Source organism: Trichechus manatus, unplaced genomic scaffold (genome assembly GCF_000243295.1).
Source record: "Trichechus manatus latirostris isolate Lorelei unplaced genomic scaffold, TriManLat1.0 scaffold00226, whole genome shotgun sequence".
NCBI classification, from domain to species: domain Eukaryota; kingdom Metazoa; phylum Chordata; class Mammalia; order Sirenia; family Trichechidae; genus Trichechus; species Trichechus manatus.
The window spans coordinates 765,150-786,724 of record NW_004444162.1 but is presented as its reverse complement, the minus strand read 5'-3'; positions in this window follow the sequence as shown (position 1 = coordinate 786,724).

Below are 21,575 nucleotides of genomic sequence, written 5' to 3'. Positions count from 1 at the left end.
TTTTGTTACAGCAGCCCTAGGAAACTAAGAATTGTAGATAAATTCTCCAAAAGTATGAGCTCAGCAACAGAAACGAAAAGGAGAGATGAGATCCGGGTGCTAGGCATAAGGAATACTCACTATTAGGAAGGATAGGAGGAGACTGAGGATATGGCCAAGGATTTGGGGAGTAAGAGAACACAATCACTTTTGTTGAATGCTAACAAAGTACAGAATAGGGATAAAAACAGGGTATAAAGAAGCAAATGTGCTCAAGATATATAAACTACTCATTTGAGGAATTCACTACCAAAGGAAGAAAAACTGAAGGTGTCTGGAAATAAACCAGGGGTGAGTGCTTTGCTTTAGCTTCTTGTTTTTGTTTTTTCTTTCTTTTTTAAAATATAGTTGAGAAGGAAAAGTTTTCTTTCTTCTCCATTCTATCTTTTATTCTGAGAATTTGAGACAAATATTGGTAAACTTAGGACTGACACTTGTATTTCTATAATACTTTTTAAAATTACAGTAAGCAATTTTTACTTTATAATCAGAAAGAAATGTTACTTTAAAAAATTAAGAGGGAGAAAAAGGCTTTAACAGACAAAAGACTAAAAAGATATACACCAAATGTTATTAGCAATCTATCTGGAATTTTGGGACTACAAAAGCTTTTTATAACTATTAGTTTATAGTATTTACTGATGTTTGCCCAAAAAGCTTATGCTATTTTTTAAGACAACTGAAGCAGGATAGCCCACTGTGAACCATCAACATTCTGGAGCCTGACTGTATAGGTTCAAATCCTGGCTCTGCCACTTAATGTAAATTACCCCATTTTTCACACATAGTGTGCCCACGTAAATAATATGCACACACATATAAAGTGTGGAAATGAAGAAATTATGTGAAAAGTTCTGGCATAGCGTGCCCACACATATACCTGCATGTCTTATGACATTTCCAAAAGTGAATTTTAGCCTCACTCACCCTCATTCTATCGTTCGAAACTGTTATTTTTGATCATATTTGTACAATAAAGGTATAAGCCGTGATCATGGATCATAGTCATAATCAAAGTCATAGTTCGAGTTTGGTAACATCCCAGTAATCAGAAAATTAACAATTGAAACCATGCGTTTGTTTCTATTAATTTAAGTTGATAATTATATCCCCATCAATTTTGAGTCATCAATTGGAAACTTGAACCTACTGAAGCCTGTCCATAAATCACATACTACCCGTTGGAAGCATAAACAAAGTGAAGCCTGCACTGGTATAAATGGCATTGAGTAGCTATCAAAAGGAATCTCGATTCAATCTGCATTGACATAATTATCACAGTTGTCTTCTGACTCTGGCTTTTAACTGGAGGAGTAAACAAAGCAAAACTGTTACACGATGGCTCTTGGCTCAACTGTTGAATGCAAAAACTTTATCAGATCATCTTAAGTGAAACCATTAAGCTATGTTAGTTCTGCTTATTTCATAGTCTAATTGTGTCTTATTAACACCAGTGTCTTTGATCAATGATCATATGTCACCTTAGTCGTATGCTTGCGAGCATATAAAAAGATGTTGCTTCTTGTAGACCTCACATCTGAATTTTGCTATCTCTTTACTAGAAACAACTAGTCATTGATTATATTGTGCACATTTTTTCAGTTTATAAATCTAAATCTCAGAACCCTTTAGGATCATGAGAGGCATTAAATGCAAGTCCCACACCACCAACATCAAACTGAAAGTCATTGCAAGGGCAGAAGAAATAAGCAACAGAGTGGCAGCAAGAGAGTTCGAGGTTGGAGACTAGTCCATTTGTGAATGCAGGAAGGAGAAAAAGGAGCTGGATAAAATAAATCTGAAAAAATGTACATGTTGTGGACCCAAAGAGAAATGGCCAGAGTTGGAGGATGACTTGCAAGAGTGGATTATTTCTTTAAGGGAACAAAATCAAGCTGTTTCTACTGTCCCAATTCAGATGAAAGCGAAGCTTTTGGCAAATGACTGCGGAATCCCAGATTTCAAGGCAGGTTTCACCTGGATTTCTAAATTCATGAAAACCAATGTCCTTTCAATGAGAATGAGAACCACTGATGATGACAATGAATGAATAAACTAAAATGGCCGATTTTAAGATGAAAACACAGTTTCTTCTGGTGACTTTTATTTGTTGATTTCCAAGACATTATCAAAAATCATGTTTCAGTTTAAGAATTGTGAAAGCAATAAAATATAAACAACATCTTGTTCTTGTAGTTTTAGGCCAAGGATCATTTCTTACTTAATAATTTCTAGCTCTTTGTGCATTCATACTCTTTGGTTTCAACATGGCATCCATTTCCATCACGAGCCCATTCATTTCACCATTGGTTGCACTTAGTTTCGGAAAATACCTACCTTAAATGAAGTTTCCATGAGATCAGTTTTATCCCAGTAACATTAAATCTGTTGACAGAAAAAAAAAATTGAAATTGAAGTCAGCAACATGTAAAAAAAATTGGTATAGTGCACTTATGAATATAACACACAGGTTGCACGGATTGCAAAAACATATAACGCTCGCATTATTTGTGTAAAAATATGATACAGCTTTAAATATTTGGGATACAGTTAGTGCAATTGTTAACAGTAGTTAGCAACAAAGAAAATATCACAGAAAAGAATTGACTGTAAGTGTCATTATCTGCCAATCCAGCAGTAGATGTCATTTACCTACTACACTTACCACAGTAGAAATTCAGAGGCAGTTAAACAGAGCAGCATAATTTTTACTTAATATTTATCATTAGGGGGGATACCCACATAGTACAAATAAACAGTAAATGTCCTTTGTTCCTAAAGGCAGAAAATACAATGGAAGGATTTGGAAAGGAACAGTCTCCTCTACATAATACTCTGAATAATAATTTAGTAATTACATATATTAAATTGAACTTTGAGAGCAATGTATGATTTATATTTGACATCAGTAATAATAACTAACATCTATAAGTGTTTCATAGTTGTTAAGAGCTACGGCTGCTAACCAAAAGGCCGGTAGTCCAAATCCACCAGGCATTCCTTGGAAACTCTATGGGGCAGTTCTACTCTGACCTATAGGATCTCTATGAGTTGGAATCCACTTGACAGCAATGGGTTTGGTTTGGGTTTTTTTTTATTAAGTGTTTAAGGAGCCCTGGTTGCACAGTGGTTAAGCATTTGGCTGCTAACCAAAAGGTCAGCGGTTGGAACCCACTAGCCACTCCATGGGAGAAAGATTTGTGAGCCGGCTTCAGTAAAGATTATAGCCTTGGAAACCCTAGGGGGCAGTTCTACTCTGTCCTACAAGGTCCGTATGAGTCAGAATCAACCGGATGGCTATGGGTTTAGTTTTTTGTTTTTACTGGGATTATTATGAGGAAATAATTAATTTGTGTAAGGCCTAACACATAGCAAACACTTAATACCAAAACCAAACCCACTGCCATCAAGTCGATTCCGACTCATAGCGACCCCATAGGACAGAGTAGAACTGCCCCATAGGGTTTCCAAGGCTATAATCTTTACTGAAGCCGGCTCACAAATCTTTCTCCCATGGAGTGGCTAGTGGGTTCCAACCGCTGACCTTTGGTTAGCAGCCAAATGCTTAACCACTGCACCACTAGGGTTCCTTAATAATCCCAATATTGGTGTTAGTGTTGTTGGTGTTAGGTGCCGTCAAGTCAGTTCCAGCTCACAGCAACTCTATGTACAACAGAACAAAACACTGCCCAGTCCTGCACCATCCTCACAATCATTGGTATGCTTGAGCTCATTGTTGCAGCTGCTGTGTCAGTCTCATTGAAGGTCTTCCTCTTTTTCACTGACGCTCTACTTTACCAAGCATGATGTCCTTCTCCACGGATCAGTCCCTCCTGATAACCTGTCCAAAATACCTGAGATGAAGTTTCACCATCCTTTCTTCTAAGGAGCTTTCTGGCTGGCTGTACTTCTTCCAAGACAGATTTATTGTTCTTCTGGCAGTGCATGCACGGTATATTCAATATTCTTCACCAACACCATAATTGAAAGGCATCAATTTTTCTTTGGTCTTCCTTATTCAATGTCCAGCTTTCACATGCTTATGAGGTGATTGAAAATGCCATGGCCTGGGTTAGGCATACCTTAGTGCTCAAAGTGACATCTTTGCTTTTGAAGACTTTAAAGAGATCTTTGCAGCAGATTTGCCCAATGAAACCCATCATTTGATTTCCTGACTGCTGTTCCCATGGGCACTGATTGTGGATCCAAGTAAAATGAAATCCTTGACGACTTCAATCTGTTCTCCACTTACCATGATATTGCTTATTGATCCAGTTGTGAGGATTTTTGTTTTCTTATGTTGAGGTGCCATCCATACTGAAGGCTGTAGTCTTTGATCTTCGTCAGTAAGTGCTTCAAGTCCTCTTCACTTTCAGCAAGCAAGGTTGTGTCATCTGCACATCAAAGCTTGTTAATGAGTCTTCCTCCAATCCTGATGCCTCGTTCTTCTTCACAGAGTCCAGCTTCTCATATTACTTGTTCAGCATACAGATTGAATAAATATGACAAAATGATACAACAGTGATGCACACCTTTCCTGACTTTAAACAATGCAATATCCCCTTGTTCTGTTTGAATGACAGCCTCTTGGTCTATGTACAGATTCCACATGAGCACAATTTAGTGTTCTGGAATTCTCATTCTTCGTAATGTTAGCCATAATTTGTTATGATCTACACAATTGAATGCCTTTGCATAGTCAATAAAACACAGGTACACATCCTTCTGGTATTCTCTGCTTTCAGCCAAGATTCATCTGACATAAGCAACTACATCCCATGTTCCAAGTCCTCTTTTGAATTCGGCTTGAACTTCTGGCAGTTCCGTGTTGATGTACTCCTGCACGGTTTTTGAATTATCTTCAGTAAAATTTTACTTGTGTGTGTTATTAGTGATATTGCATTGTGTCCCCCAAAAATATCTGTCAACTTGGCTAGACCATGATTTCCAGTATTGTGTGATTGTCCACCATTTTGTCATCTGATGTGATTTGCCTATGTGTTGTAAATCCTATCACTATGATGTTAACGGGAGTCCTGGTGGCACAATGGTCAACAGCTGGGCTGCTAACCAAAAGGTCAGCAGTACAAATCCACCAGCTGCTTCTTGGAAACCTTATGGGGCAATTCTATTCTTTCCTGCAGGGTTCCTATGAGTTGGAATCGACTCAACAGCACATAACAACAACAACAATGATATTAATGAGATGGGATTAGCAGCAGTTATGTTGATGAGACAGGACTCAATCTACAAGATTAGATTGTGTCCCAAGCCTATTGCTTTTGAGATATAAAAGAGAGAAGTGAGCAGAGAGACAGGGCGACGTCATACCACCAAGAAAGCAGCACTGGGAGCAGAGGTTGTCCTTTGGACCTGAGGTTCCCGTGCAGAGAAGCTCCTAGACCAAGGGAAGATTGATGACAAGGACCTTCCTCCAGAACCGACAGAGAGAGAAAGTCTTCCCCTGGAGCTGACACCTTGAGTTCAGACTTCTAGCCTACTAGTCTGTGAGAGAATAAACTTCTGTTTGTTGAAGCCATCCACTTGTGGTATTTCTGTTACAGTAGCACGAGATGACTAAGACACTGTTGGATCACCTTTCTTTGGAATGGGCACAAATATGGATATTCAGTTGTCCATATATTCAGTTGGCCAGGAAGCTGTCTTCCAAATTTCTTGGCATATATGAGTACCTCCAGCACTGCATCCGTTTGTTGAAACATCTCAATTGGTATTCCATCATTTCCTGGAGCCTTGTTTTTCCCCAATGCCTTCAGTGCAGCTTGGACTTCTTCCTTCAGTACCTTCAGTTCTTGATCATATGCTGACTCCTGAAATGGTTGAACGTTGACCAATTCTTTTCAGTACAATGACTCTGTGTATTCCTTCCATCTTCTTTTGATGCTTCCTGCGTCTTTCAATATTTTGCCTGTAGAATCTTTCAATATTGCAACTCAAAGCTTGACTTTTTTCTTAAGTTCCTTCAGTTTGAGAAATGCTGAGCATGATCTTTCCTTTTGGTTTTCTAACTCCAGGTCTTTGTGTCATTTCATTATAATGCTTTACTTTGTCTTCTCAAGCCACCCTTTGAAATCTTCTGTTCAGCTCTTTTATTTCATTATTCCTTCCGTTCACTTTAGTACTCTGCATTCAAGAGCAAGTTTCAGAGTCTCTTCTGACATCCATTTTGGTCTTTTCTTTCTTTCCTGTCTTTTTCAGTGAACTTTTGCTTTCTTCATGTATGATGTCATTCCACAACTCATCTGCTCTTCGGTCATTAGTGTTCAGTGTGTCAAATCTAGTCTTGAGATGGTCTGTAAATTCAGGTAGGATATACTCAAGGTCATATTTTGGCTCTTGTGGACTTGTTCTAATTTTCTTCAGCTTCAACCTGAACTTTCATATGAGCAATTGATGGTCTGTTCCACAGTCAGCCCCTGGCCTTGTTCTTACTGATAATATTGAGGTTTTCCAACTTCCCTTTCCACAGATGTAGTCGATTTGATTCCTGCGTATACCATCTGACAAGGTCCACGTGTATAGTCACCATTTATGTTGTTGAAAAATAGTATTTGCAATGAAGACATCACTGGTCTTGCAAAATTCTGTTATGCAATCTCTGGTGTCGTTTCTATCACCGAGGTCATAGTTTCCAACTACCAATCCTTCTTTCTTTCCAACTTTCACATTCCAATCACCAGTAATTATTCATGCATCTTGACTGCATGTTTGATCAATTTCAAACTGCAGAAGTTGGTAAAAATCTTCAGTTTCCTCATCTTTGGCATTAGTGGTTGGTGGGTAAATTTGAATAATAGTCGTATTAATTGGTCTTCCTTGTAGGCATATGGATATTATCCTATCACTGACAGTGTTGTAGGATAGATTTTGAAATGTTCTTTTTGACGATGAATGCGATGCCATTCCTCTTCAATTTGTCATTCCTGGCAGAGTAGACCGTAAGACTGTCCAATTCAAAATAGCCAACACCAGTTCATTTCAGCTCACTAATGCCTAGAATATTGATCTTTATGTGATCCATTTCATTTTTGACGATTTCCAGTTCCTAGATTCATACTTCGTATGTTCCATGTTCTGATTATTATTGAATGTTTACAGCTGTTTAATCTCATTTTGAGTCATGCCACCTCAGCAAATGAAACTCCTGAAAGCTTGACTCCATCCATGTCATTAAGGTCAACTCTACTTTGAGGAGGCAGCAGTTGAATTTTGAGTGCCTTCCAGCCTGAGGGACTCATCTTCCAGCACTATACCAGACAATATTCTGTTGCCATTCATAAGGTTTTCACTGGCTAATTTTTTCTTATGCAGACCATCAGGTTCTTCTTCCTAATCTGTCTTAGTCTGGAAGCTCCACTGAAACCTCTTCAGCATGGGTGACCCTTCTGGTATTTGAAATACTGGTGGCATAGCTTCCAGCATTACAGCAACATGCAAGCCACCACAGTACGACAAACCAACAGACTCGTGGGGGAATAATCCCAATAGGTAGGTATAATTATTATTACCATTTTACAGCTGAGGAAATTAAAACACAGAGATGTCAAGTATATTACTTAAGTCACACAGCTAGCGAGGATTAAAGCCTGCATCAAGTCTAGGTGGTGTGCCTCCAGTGTCCATGCTAGTAGCCACAAAGGTCTAAAATGCAAATCTTAAATTAAAATAGGATAATTTTGATTTGCTCGAATACAACTGCACATATTGATCCAGGCACTGAAATTTTCATATTAGCTTATATAATCAAGTGACTAAACCAAACTAAAACCAAACCTGTTGCCGTCGAATCGATTTCAACTCATAGCGACCCTATAGGACAGAGATGAACCGCCCCATAAGATTTCCAAGGAGCACCTGGTGGATTCAAACTGCCAACCTTTTGGTTAGCAGCCATAGCTCTTAACCAGTATACCACCAGGTTTTCCATACATATTACACTGAATTTAGGATACATTGAATAAAGTCACTGTTATTTTAATGAGTTTATGATTCATTACTCTTTTTTTCAAAATTCTGACAACTCACCCTACTTTTATCTATAAAAAAGGTAAGAAGAGTTTCAGACAAATGTTGTTGTTGTTGTTGTTGTTGTTGTTATTGTTAGGTGTCGTCAAGTCGTTTCTGACTCATAGCGATCCTCACAATCATTGCTGTGTTTGAGCCTACTGTTGCAGCCACTGTGTCAATCCATCTTGTTGAGGATCTTCCTCTTTTTCGCTGACCCTCTACTTTACCAAGCATGACGTCCTTCTCCAGGGATTGGTCCCTCCTGATAAAATGTCCAAAGTCCGTGAGATGAAGTCTCACCATCCTTGCTTATAAGGAGCATTCTGGCTGTACTTCTTCCAAGACAAATTTGTTTGTTCTTCAGAGAAATAGAACTCCCTTATATGTAGCTTACTAGGACATGTATTTAATTACACTGCAAGTTAAACTACATTCCTCAACACCTAGCAATGATATCAGATTTTACTGCTGTACGTGGTTTACCTGCAAAATCAAGGTTGTTCCCATCCACTACTGACAAGACATATTAGTGCCTAAATCCATTCACATACACACGCACACACCAGATCTATGATTTTGTGTAATATAATTACATAAGTGTATTTCTCATAGAAAAAAATATAATATGCATGAAAATGCTTCTCCTGTATTTGGTGGGATAAAAATTCTGCCAGTTGATAGGCATTCACCGTTCAGGAGATTCATGCATTCACTTGAGTCTCTGTGCATTATAAATAGCATCCTGAGGGTTTGTTGTCCTCATAAATGTACAATATGAGCGCAATTTTAAGTTCATAATTGTGTCTAGCATGTGGTGATCCATTATCATCCTCTGGAAACAGACATCTGCTACTTAGCTTTTAAGGGTTATGACAAAATTGATTACTAAATTGTGAACATCAGTATAATAGCTTTTATCACTCAAATAATTGCAATTACTGAGATTAATGCCACAGCTAATAGCAATTAGTTGTGAAATAAATACTAAAACAGAAAGCTTGGAGGAAATGTCAGTCAGACCAATTAGTTGCCAAGTCCTGTTGATTTCTGCTCTTACCACCTCAATTGCACTCCTGCCTCCCTCTCCGTTCTCTCTGCCAGCTCTCTCATTTGGGGTCCAGAACTTCAAAGCCACACTTCTGGGCAATTGTATTAGCCTCCTAACTGACTCCTCAAACATACTGCCTACAACCTCCCTCTACTACAATCCATTTCATACTCTATTCCCAGAAATCTTCCAGAACCACACTGCTCCAATTATATCACTCCCCTATACAAAACCCTTCCATGAGCTCACCCACCCACCCCCCCCATCCATTGCTTGCAGAATGAATGCTATGTTCTCTAGTCTATCATACAGGCACTCCACTGATTGGCCCTAATAGAATTCCCAACCTTTTTTCTCACACTTGCTCTTCGCTGATCCTTCAATCAAAACAACTTCCTCTTTTCCACATGAGCCCTAAACTTCTATCTCTAGATCTTTCCTTACACTATCCATTACTTGGAATGCTTTTTCCTCTCCATCTCTAAAGTGACCACTCCATAAAAAACCAACTCAGATTGACCTCTTCCTTGAAGACTTCCTTGATCTCACCTGATACTACTAATTACTGCCTCTGAGCCCTTGCAGCTTTTATCTGTATCTTTCCTATGAAATTGTTTCATTCTCTACTTTGATTACAGTTATTTATATACATGTATAATCTACCCCAAAGGGAAGGAATTTTTTCTGATTCATGCATCCCTGCCACAAATATTTATTGAGCAGCAGCTATCTGCCAGGCACTATTCTTGATGCTGAGGACACTACAGTGAATGAGACAGACAAAATTCCTGCCCTCCCATGGTGCTTAAAACCAGTGCCCATTGAGTAGATTCCAACTCATGGTGGCCCAATGAGTGTTAGAGTAGAACTGTGCTCCATAGCGTTTTCAATGGCTGATCTTCTGAGGCATTTCTGGGTGGACTCAAACCTCCAACTTTTCAGTTAGCCGCTGAGTATATTAACTGTTTGCACCACCCAGGAATTCCCATGACACCACTTAGAGATACTAAACCCAAACCAAACCTGCTGCCTTGGAGTTGATTCCAACTCATAGCCACCCTACAGGGTTTCCAAGGCTGTAATCTTTATGGAAGCAGACTGCCACATCTTTCCTTAGAGCTAAGTATTATGAAAAAACTGAAAAACAGGGTGATTAGCTTGGAATAAGGAGTGACTAGAGATGAGCATGCCTATTTTAAATAGGACAGGAGAAAGTGGACACCTAAAAAATTAGGGCACCTAGACACAAAGGTCTGGGGTAAAAGAAGAAAGAATCCAAGTGTGAAGTCTCTGAGGCAGAATTAATCTAGGCATGTTTGAGAAAGCAAAAGAGTGCCAATGTGGCTGGACTATTAAGAGTGAGGGAGAGTGATGAGGATGAAGACAGAGCTGGGCAGAGGCCAAGTCATGGAAGCCATGGAGAAGAGTTGGGATTTTATCCAAAGTACAATTGGAAGTCAACTGTGGCTTTAAGCCGGGGAGTGATAGGACCTGGTTTACATATTTTACATATCACTTCAATCATCCTGTGTGTAGGACTGTGTCCAGACAAGAACAAAAACAAAAAACCCAGTGTCTGGTTTGGCTTAGGGATAGCTGGTAAAGGTAGAGAACAATTTAGCAACAGAAGTGATCAGAAACAATAATATGCTTGGACTTCAGCTATCACCAGAGTTTCATACCCCAGACCCAGCAAAACTCACTTCCTGCAGGCTGATGTCTCCAAGGTCCACGGTAAATTTCAACCTCATGATCCTTGAGAGACTCAGAAATAGTACTTCTGAATGCCATGGTCAGTTTCTCTCCAATCACCTCTCAGTCCAGATGAGATCAGTTATATCCTTTGTCAACCATGTAAATGTTTATTTTGTCAAATATCTATGTCACACACCATTTATCATGGAACATAGTTCACAGCCCTTATAATATCTCCTTTTAATAGTTCATAGCCCTTATAAAAGGATAGGGGAGAAAAAAAGAACTAGAGAAATAAAAAGAGAGGATACTGTGACCAAAAGGATATCAATCGTATTTTAACTTCATAACATTGATCATATTTTAATTTATGAAGGAGTTGAAATGTGCATATGGGAGTCCCTGGGTGGTGCTAAGGGTTAAGCACTCAACTACTAGCCGAAAGACTGATGCTTCAAATCCACCCAGAGGCACCTCAGAGGACAGGCCTGTCAATATGCTTCCAAAAGGTCACAGCCTTGAAAACTCTGTGGATGATTTTGCAACAATAACAACAACCAAAAAAAATAAAGGGGGCTACAGATGTTGACACTAATTAGACATAATCAATCACCTCATGGGATTATTTCTCTTGGTTTGGGGGCTTAGGGCAGTTGTCTCATGGAACAATCCAGTGAATTGGCATAATATAGTTCTTAAAGTTTATATTCTACCTCCCAGTATTGTGAGTAGTGTGTGGGGGTCTTAAAAGCTTAGAAGCGGTGATCTAAGATACAGCTATTGGTCTTTACTCATCTGGAACAAAAGAGAAAGAAGGAAACCCAAGAATCAGAGAAGAAACTGGACTACAGGACTGTCTACATGAACCACTGCCTCCTCCACCTTGAGATCAGAAGAACTAGATGGTGCCCATCTACCACTACTGAACATTCTAATCAGGAACATAATAGAGAAATCCTGACAGAAAGGGAGAAAAATGTGGAGTAGAACTTCAAATTCTTAAAGAATCCAGACTTACTGGACCTACTGAGTCTGGAGGAATCCCAGAGACTATGGTCCTGAGTTGCTCTCCAAACCTTGAATTGAAATTATCCCCTGAAGTCGCCATTAAACTAAGTAACAGCTTAGCCCAAAGAGTTAAGATTGTCACCCTTGAGCACTGCATTACTTTAAAAGAAAAATTATCTATATAAGACCAAAGGGTCAACAGCTATTTTAAAGTATAGATGAGATGGTTGGGGGGCAGGGAGATTAAGTAAATGGAAGTGAAACAACTAGAACAGAAATAACAGGAAGGTTGATACAATATGAAGAATGTAACCACTGTCACTGATCATTATGTCTAGAAACTGTGGAATGGGAGCAGGTTTTGCTGTGTATATTTTCATCAAAAATTAAAATTAAAAAAAATAAAACCCTATGGAGCAGTTCTACTCCACATGCATGGGGTCGCCGTGGACAGGAATTAACTCAACAGCAACTAACAACAAATGTGCATACACAGCACTAGCCACCCAGGTAGTCATGAATTAAATGTACCTACAAATACATTTGATTTTCGTTTCTTTTCCTCTACGTTTTTCCCATAGTCTTATACCTACAGCTAAAAATTAGATCTCATAAGGTAAAAGGGGACTTGATTGTCACTGGAATAATCTGTGCTTTTAAATCTGGGGCAAAAACAGTAGGGTCTGCTAGGTGAGAAATTCCCTAGAACCTGACACCACAGAGGGGTGAGGGGGAAGGGAGCACAAGATGGAGGAAGAGGATTTGAGTTCCTCTGCCGTGTCAGAAATAATACTTTATTGCCAGAAATTGATCGTAAATTATATAAATTTTAAAATACTGCAGAAAGGAAAGAATACACTTCCAGAGTTAACTTTCCCTCTGTCATAATGCAGGATCTCCATTTAGGAAATCATTTTGGGTTGCAAATCATTTCTGTTTAAGAAATGTTCCCAATTAGAAGTGTATCACTTCCTCTCTTGTGCTACTTCTGATCTTCTTGAGAGAAGAGTTTGCATCTTAGTCTTAATGACTAGATCCAGACTCTTAATCAATGAGATCTGTGAACCCTTGAAATTGTGCACAAAATTTTGAGTGAATGTTCACTTTTCTGGTGAGGAAGTCTAACTTTCATCATATTCTCAAAGATTTTAATTGAAAGCCCACAAGCAGTTTAGAACCATGTCTGTTAAAACTTGTTGCCATCAAGTCAATTCTGACTCATAGCAATACCCTACAGGAAGGATTAGAACTGCCCCATAGGGTTTCCAAGGAACGGCTGGTGAATTCAAACTGCCGACCTTTGGGTTGGCAGCCGAGCACTTAACCACTGCTCCACCAGGGCTCCTTTGGAACCATGTACTACATGCTTAATGTTTTCTGAACAAATTACTTAATTTATTTATTTATATATTCTGTCAATGCTCTCCAACCAAAGACCATCAGGAACACATCTGCAGTCGAACAAGTTGGGTTTATTACTTGTTACAGCGAGGGAGAACAGACACCATGGGGACCCATGAGGGGTCTCGGTAAGAGGATGGTAGAAAGAACCAGTCATAGGGTTTGGGCTTTAATTTGGTAACTTGGGGAAGTGTCTATGATTGAGTATCTCAGTAAATCTTATCTATGGGAGGGGAGACCAGAGCAAGGATAAAGCTGTAATTGATAAAGAAATAGCAGGCACTCATTCTGGCTGAGAGAGTGGATATTTTGTGGGTGGCACGGTGACCTTGTTCTTACCTGTGTTTAGAAAAAATTATGAAATGAACTTGCTTTGTCTCATTTTATCATGATCTCAGAGTGACCTTGTCGGTGGTTGGTATTCTGTGAGACTGTCTAATAGGAGAATAACATGGACTAGTGGCAAGCCAACTTCTGAATGTCGGGGACTGCTCCTTTTTTCTTTCTCAATTCTTAAAAATGAGAAGATTTTCTGCAAGGTGAAGTAACTCAGTAAGTTCTGGGTAAAATTTAAGAATTTACTGGATCATATGCTGCTGTTGGAATCTAAAGTAGAAAAGTATGTCCATGATAAAATAAATATTAGATTTTATAATACACATAATGAATTTACACCTACTCAAAATGGCATCTTATTCAGTTATTTCTTCTTGTACGTTTCACAAATAGTTTGTGTTGAGGGTACATCAAGGTACACTTAGGTTTCACCTAAAGGTAGGCATTTTATGGGTACATGATTTAAAAAAAATTTAAGGCCAAAATACGCATCTGGTTACACATGCCTTACAAGCATGGCTTTTTTTTTTTTTTTTCAAACTAAAGATCAATGAAGAAGTACATGCTGAGACGTCCATGACTCTATATGTTTATAATTTAATTCTGTGTTTTCATTTTGTGATAATCTAAAAAATGATAGTATAAACATATTTGGCACGACTATCTTATCACCAAGTAATATCAGATGATATCTTGTGTGTTTGGGAGCAGAACCTTCTTTATTCCAGGTGAAACTGGACGACATCACAGTATACTGTGATATGGTTCCAGTAGTATTTGGACCAAAGGAAAATGGTTGGAAGAACTGAGTCATCTTATAGCACACAAACAGACAATAATACAGGCATGAGAAACTCAAAAGAACCTGCATCTAGCACGGAGAATAGCACATTGTAGACATTTCACAAAATAGAAAAGAAGAGGGGGAGGGAGATATTTAGTAGAATGTGAATAGTGATGGTGTTGGGTAATAAGACTAATTGCAGACTGGTTTTTAAATTACTTTATCATCTTTTTTAACAGAGCTGAAATTTCCATTAATAAGCAGGTACTTTTTAATATAAAAATTATATTTTAAAAATCTATATATTATTCAATATTATGTTATTTATCAGGTTTTTTAAATAATACTGAGATGTCTGATACTTTTTAAAATACAGTGACAGAGAACTTTTGTGACTTTTACAATACAATATGCATCTCAAAAGTTTAAGACCTGCCCATGCTCTACAACTATAATTACATCATCATAAACTGATACTTGTGTATGTTCACTGAAAGTTTTCATCTTTTTGGTTTTTGGGGAAGATGTAATTGCCAAAGTACCATAAAGTTCATATTTTAAAACATCATTATTATTCAGGGTTCAATCAGAGGAGCAGAACCACAGCCCCTCTTCTTCATCTCATAACAAAGAATTGTCTAGTCAGAAGAGTCGATAGTGCCGAAATTGAGAAACTCTGCATTACAGTACCTTAAAAAGCAGAGTTTCTTTGGATGTTGCCAACAAAATTGAGAACATCTAAACTGAGTCCAGCTGGCTAATTCTAAATATAAATTTTGCCACCAAAAAGAAAAAAAAGAAAAAGTTTTCTCAACCTCAACACTATTGAAATTTTGAACCAGATAATTCCTTTTTGCAAGGGCTGTCCTGGGAATTGTAGCATATCTAGCAACATTCTTGGCCTCTGCCCACTAGATACCAGTAGCAACACCATCCTCCATCCCCCCCACACACACACCAGTCATGATAATCAAAAACGTCTCCAGATATTGCCAAGTATTCCCTGTGGGGCAAAATCGCCCCTAGTTGAGAACCACTGATGTGAAGGATTTGTTGCAGGGATCATGGAAGGGATGATGGAAGGGGTGGGGGAGGGACAACAAGAGCAAACTGGAACCCACAAGTATGAGTTGGATCCCCACAAAGACAGGCTGAAACCACGTCTCCTTGTCTCTGGCATTGGTGGTATGGATGTTCTACAGAATCTGGGGGTCTTTGTCACAGAACTAAACACACACTTGGCCCAGGAGCTGGAGAAGCTGAAGAAGGCTCTAGAGGAAGGTCCTACTTGCTACCTTACACCAAGGAAGTGAGCCAGCAGATAAGCCACAATGTGTGTGAGCTACAAAATGGTTATTGCTCCACTACTGACCTCCCAATCTCACACAAGAATCTTATGGGTGACCCTAATGGAAATATACAGGAAAGGAAATACTGGGAAATGTAGTTCAGCCTAGTCAAGTCAACACATTACATAGCCAACTCAAATATTGAATCTCACTTTAATAAGATGAAAATGTTCAAAACCAACAGAGTAAACTCAAAATAGATTTTGTTTTTTACATTCAAATAAGCTTCAAAGAAATATAGAAATATTCTGGTGAATCTGCAAGTACCTTCAATAAGCTGTACATTTCTCACAAAATATTAATTCTATTCAATTTATAATCAAATCTTTCTCATGTGTTGTCTGCACTGTGATCTTCTATAAATCAGACTTTTAAAATCAATTGAAAATGCTGATATAATATGTGTGGAATACTAATAATTTATAGTTGAAGAGGCCTGACGTTAATGATAAGGAGGACATAATCCAAATGAAACTTCTAATCTGCCTGCACTCCCCTATCCCCAACTTCTCTGCTAAGGATCTGACTTTATCTCTTCTAGGCTGGGTAACTTTGAGTGGCCCATATTTGTATAATGCATTTCCTATTGATTTTTTCATTTTCAACTAATTAGTTTAGAACTCATCTGAAGGTGTCCTTGCTGGGGCTAGTTACAGACCCATCCTTGTGAATGATCATGGTAGATTAGGAATAGATGAAGTGTGTCTTCCCTCTCTCTGATATATAAAATCTAGGTATTAGGATGTTTGAAAGTATGGAAATTTCACAATGGCTTATTTAGAATATTAAAAGATAAGACAAAAATCCCTCCAAATAAGAGCACACCCTCTTCTGCTGCCCCTTTTTTATGTTCCCAAGATAATTTAAGGGGTTTTATTTGGGGAACAACTTAGAAGGCATTATTATATTGGTACAATAAAGTCTTTGTGAAGATGTCCCTATCTGAATCAGGCTTCACCTGAGGCACTGCCTGACTCCCATTATGTGTGGATACCCATAGGATAAACCATAACTCCTTTAAGAATCCAGGAGCCAAATATCCCTGTCTCCCTGTTATCTCAGAACCTTAAGGAGTCTTGGTCACAAAGCTATGTTTCCTGAGACAAGCAATATATTTTATAACGATATAGACAAACTCTCTACCAAGTAGATCATATCACTTATCTATCCCCAGTGAGATTGTAATCTTCTTCAGAAAAGTATAGAAATAATTCCAAATTTACATGTCTCTGACCACATCTCCTTAAATGCAGGAAGTCCACTATCCTCAAGAACTTCTAGGAATAATCAGGGGTGCGTTAACTAGCCCCCAGGCCAGTCCTGATTTATTGCTAGTCTCTGCATATAGCCAGGTCAAGTACCCACAGCCTCAAGCCTCAGCAGTCCCTCAAAGGCATCACTCTGAGATGGAACTCTTCTTCTAAACCAAAACCAAACAACTCTGTTGCTGTCAAGTCGATTCCAACTCATAGCAACCCTGTGGGACAGTGTAGAACTGCCCCAAAGGGTTTCCAAGGAGTGGCTGGTGGATTTGAACTGCCAACTTTTGGTTAACAGCTGAGCTCTCAACCACTGTGCCACCAGGGCTCCTACACCAGTGCCCCCAAATAGGTAATCATTCCACTGTGGGTGGAACCAGAATACCACTACTCACAAGAGATGGCATTGATACTTTTGCAACATGCGAAGACCATTCTTTCTGTGTTACACTCAGAGAAAGGGTCCCACAATAAACTTGCTTGAGTCCCAAAGTGTTAGCAATTAGTAACACAGCCACTTTCTCCTGGGATACACAAACCAAGAATTGACCTCCACATTACTGCTGGAATCTCTTTAAGACCTGAGCACTATTGCTGAGTATGGCCTGACGTCTTCTCTGCTAATGAATTCTTGCTTGGGTTCTTGATCATACTCTCTGCAATCTGATGTCCATTGTGGTCCTCTCCCTCAATTTGTCCAAAAAGCATGGCTGAAGGCTTACTGAATGGTAGGGTTCCTATATTTTCCGGAAGGAGCTCAGCCCCTGTGTAAATCAGCTTACATAAATGGTTTAGGGGTGAAGAGGGGTATCCCCTAACTGCATCCACCAGAATCTATTTGAACACCAAGTAAGACACCTTGTTATACTTGTTTTTATCTCTAAGTCTCTTCTTCAACAAGTACCAATAACAGAGCTCCATAAACTGAATCTAGATTATTGTTAAGGAATTATTTAAGAGTAAATAAAGAAATGGAATCTCTTGACAAAACACCAGTTCTCTGCAACTTCTTCCCCGCATATGAGCTTCCACTCCCTCTTCATCTATAAAATGCAGATGTTAATAATACCTATCCCATAGATTTGTTGTAAGAATTAAATAAGCCCTGGTGGCACAGTGGTTAAGAGCTTGACTGCTAACCAAAAGGTTGGCAATTCGATTCCACCAGCTGCTTCTTGGAAACCCTATGGAGCAGTTCTACTCTGCCCTGTAGGGTCACTTTGAGTCAGAATTGACTTGACAGCAACAGATTTAGTTTTTTTGGTTTTGTGTGTAAGTTAATTAGAGAAATTTCTGGTATGGAGTAAGTGCCCACTAAATGTTACCTGCAATTATTATTATCAATAAAAAGAAAAGAAGGGAGGAAGGAAGGAAGCGGGAGGGAGAAAGGGAGGGAAGGTGCAAAGCAAGAGGAGGGAGGGAAGAAAAGAGACAAGAAGGGAGGAAAGGAGAGAGGCAGACAGGAACAGAGGAAAGGAAGAGACAGAAAGCAGGGGAGGGAGGAAGACAGAGAGAAGAAGAAAAAAAGGAAGGAAGGAGGGAGGGAGAGAGGGAGAAAAGGGAGGGAGGGAAGTGGGGATTCTGTGGGACATCTGGGAAGGACTTCTTTGTCTCTGAGTCCACTGCATTAAGTTCCATGAGGCCATGTAATTTATACCTTATCTGCAGAATGTCAAATATTTAGCAGAGAACATTATAAGTCCTGGATATTTTAGTAAGTTTTCTGTGCTGAAAATAAATATAATAAAGTCTTTCTTTTTTTTTTTTCAGAACAAGAACAAGTAGAAACTTCAAAATTTTCTCTATTCATTTCATACTCTTTTTTCGAGAAAGCATGATAAAATACAAGTATGCAAGTTGGTATGTGGAGATTTTAAAAAAATAAAAGAAAATATTAACAAATTTTGAATCTCGGTAGTGGGTATACGGGTATTAATGATTCTATTATTTCAACATTTCTGTATGATTGAGAATTTTCATAATAAAATGTAGAGTCAATGGCAAAATTTAAGGTTATCTTAAGGTCACTAAAAATGTGGGCTAATATTTATGGCTTCTGTATTTATAATATTGTACAAGGATAATTGATAACATAATAGTGACCCTTAGATACTTTAAAATCCTTAAGCATGCTTCCTGAATCATCAGAGATTAATGATATTTAAGTTTTAAAAATAAATATAATATTTATGAACATACGTATTTATTGTAGCATTGTTTGAATAGCAAAGAATTGGAAACCTAAAATCTATCAACAAAGACAGGACAAATAAATTATGGTACAGCCATACAATGAAGTATTATGCATTCATTAAATGAGAATGAGGAAGCAATTTATGTGCTCATATGGCACGAATACCAAGATATATTGTTAAATAAAAAAAGAAAAAAGCAGAACAGTTTGAATAGAATATTTGCCTACGAAAAAAAGCCTTTATCTATATATATAATTCTTATATGTGTATACAATAGCTCAGGAAGAATATCCTAGACATGAGTAAACTGGAAGGGATTTGAGGGACTGAGAAATAGGGGTAGGAGGGAGAATTTTCACAGTACACCCTTTGGAAAGCTTTTGAATTATTTCCTATGTCGATGTATCACCTATTTAAAAAATAAATAAAATGAACATTTTAAAATAAACATTTAAATATAATAAAAGATAGGTGAACAATATATTTTAGTCTGTACTTGGGAAAGTTACAAATTAATGCCCAAAGGGTCAAGTATCCGGATGCCACAAAATTAACAAAATCCATCCATTCTTTTTGCAGTAAAGGTGAACAAATGACAATTGGATCACTCTGAAAGGAGAATCTGGAAAGATTAACCATCCCAGTAAGGTAACATTAGTGGTTCAGAGGTAAAATTCCCTTCATGGGGGAGACCTGGTTCGATTCCTGACCAATGCACCTCATGTGCAGCCACCACCCATCTGTCCATCTGTCAGAGGAGCGTTTTGTATTGCTAATATTATGAACAGGTTTCAGCAGAACTTCCAGACCAAGACAGACTAGGAAGAAAGGCCTGGCAATTAACGTCCAAAAACTGGCCAATGAAAACTCTATGGATCACAACTGTCCAATCTGCAAGTGATCATGGCAATGGCTCAGGACTGGGGAGCATTTCTTTGCATTCTGCATGTTGTACATGGAGTCTCCATGAGTTGAGGCCAACTGGATGGCAGCTAATAATAACAACAATAAGGTAACTAACAAAACCACCAAGGTCTTTGCCCTCTATTCAAGAACCTGGGAGGTTTTTGATAAATAAGTTTCCTCCAGGAGCACAGGAAATTCCTTAGACTGGTCACCTGACCTTTGTACAATCTATAGCACACCACAGCCCAGTGTTGGCTCTGGCTAGAGAACACGGACTTAAAAAGCAGTTACAGGCCATATTGTCCCTTCCATTTTGTCAACCCAAATCCAACATTTTAGATACTGTTTTCTTTCCAATTTTATCATTTTTTACCTCATTCTCCCAATTTATTTATTTATTTATTTATTTTTGCAGGACACAATCTCTGATTAATGAGGAAATAAAGAACATAAGTTAAAATTCAAACATTTGTTTTAATCCTATTCTGCTTAAAATTTTGAGTACTACAACTCTGTCATGTTTAAACTCATTTATTGACAAATGATCCTTGTTTCTATCTACCTGTGGAGATTTCTGTCTTTCCATGTTCCTATCTTTATCCAGCTATGTAGTAGCACCCTCTGTTTCCCAATGATCCCCTCCTCCTGGTATTCATACTTTTTTGTAATCCCCTACCCTTGAGTATAGGTGGATTTATTGACTCTTTCCTACCAAACAAAATATGGCAGAAATAATAGAATATCACTTCTGAGATCAAGTTTTTAAAAGGCTGTAGCCTCCATCTTAGGCACACTCTCTTGCTTCCCCTTGGATCACTTGGCCAACTCTCTTGTTATGAGGCTGCCCTGGAGAGGGGCCCATGTGAGTGAGCTTGGAAGCAGATTCTTCAACCCAACTGAGCCTTGAGACGACTGCAGCCCCAACCAAGAGCTTGACTGCCACCTTATGAGAATCCTAGAGCCAGAAGCACCTTGCTAAGCTGCTCCCAGATCTTTGACTCTCAGAAATTATAAGATAACAAATGATTGTTATTTTAAGCCACTAAATTTCAGGGTAATTTGTTAGGCAGCAATAGGTAACTGATACAAGCGACAACTACTAAACACAATTTTAAGTGAACTGATGTAATACCTGATACATTCTTTAAAATACAGTAAACTCTGTTATCCAAAGAATAGAAACATCAAAGAATAGATAATAATGCTGATGGACTGCATGGTAGATAATTGGGAACCTCATTTCAATATATCAATTATCAGGGAAACGATCGTTACATTTTAAAATAATTAAGACCTTGGAATGAGTCATCGAAAATGAAATATTGTTTAACATAGCAAATTTTTTATATTTTTATATTCTGTGAAAATTCTTTTATGATATTAATGTATCAAAAACTGTTGTATTTGCATAAACAGAATTACCAGTCTCCAGGTCTGCCAGGTAATAAACAGTTTACTGAACTTGAAATTCAATTTGTAGGTCTAAATTTTATTTCAGTGAAAATTCCTCTCAAATCAATGCCTAAA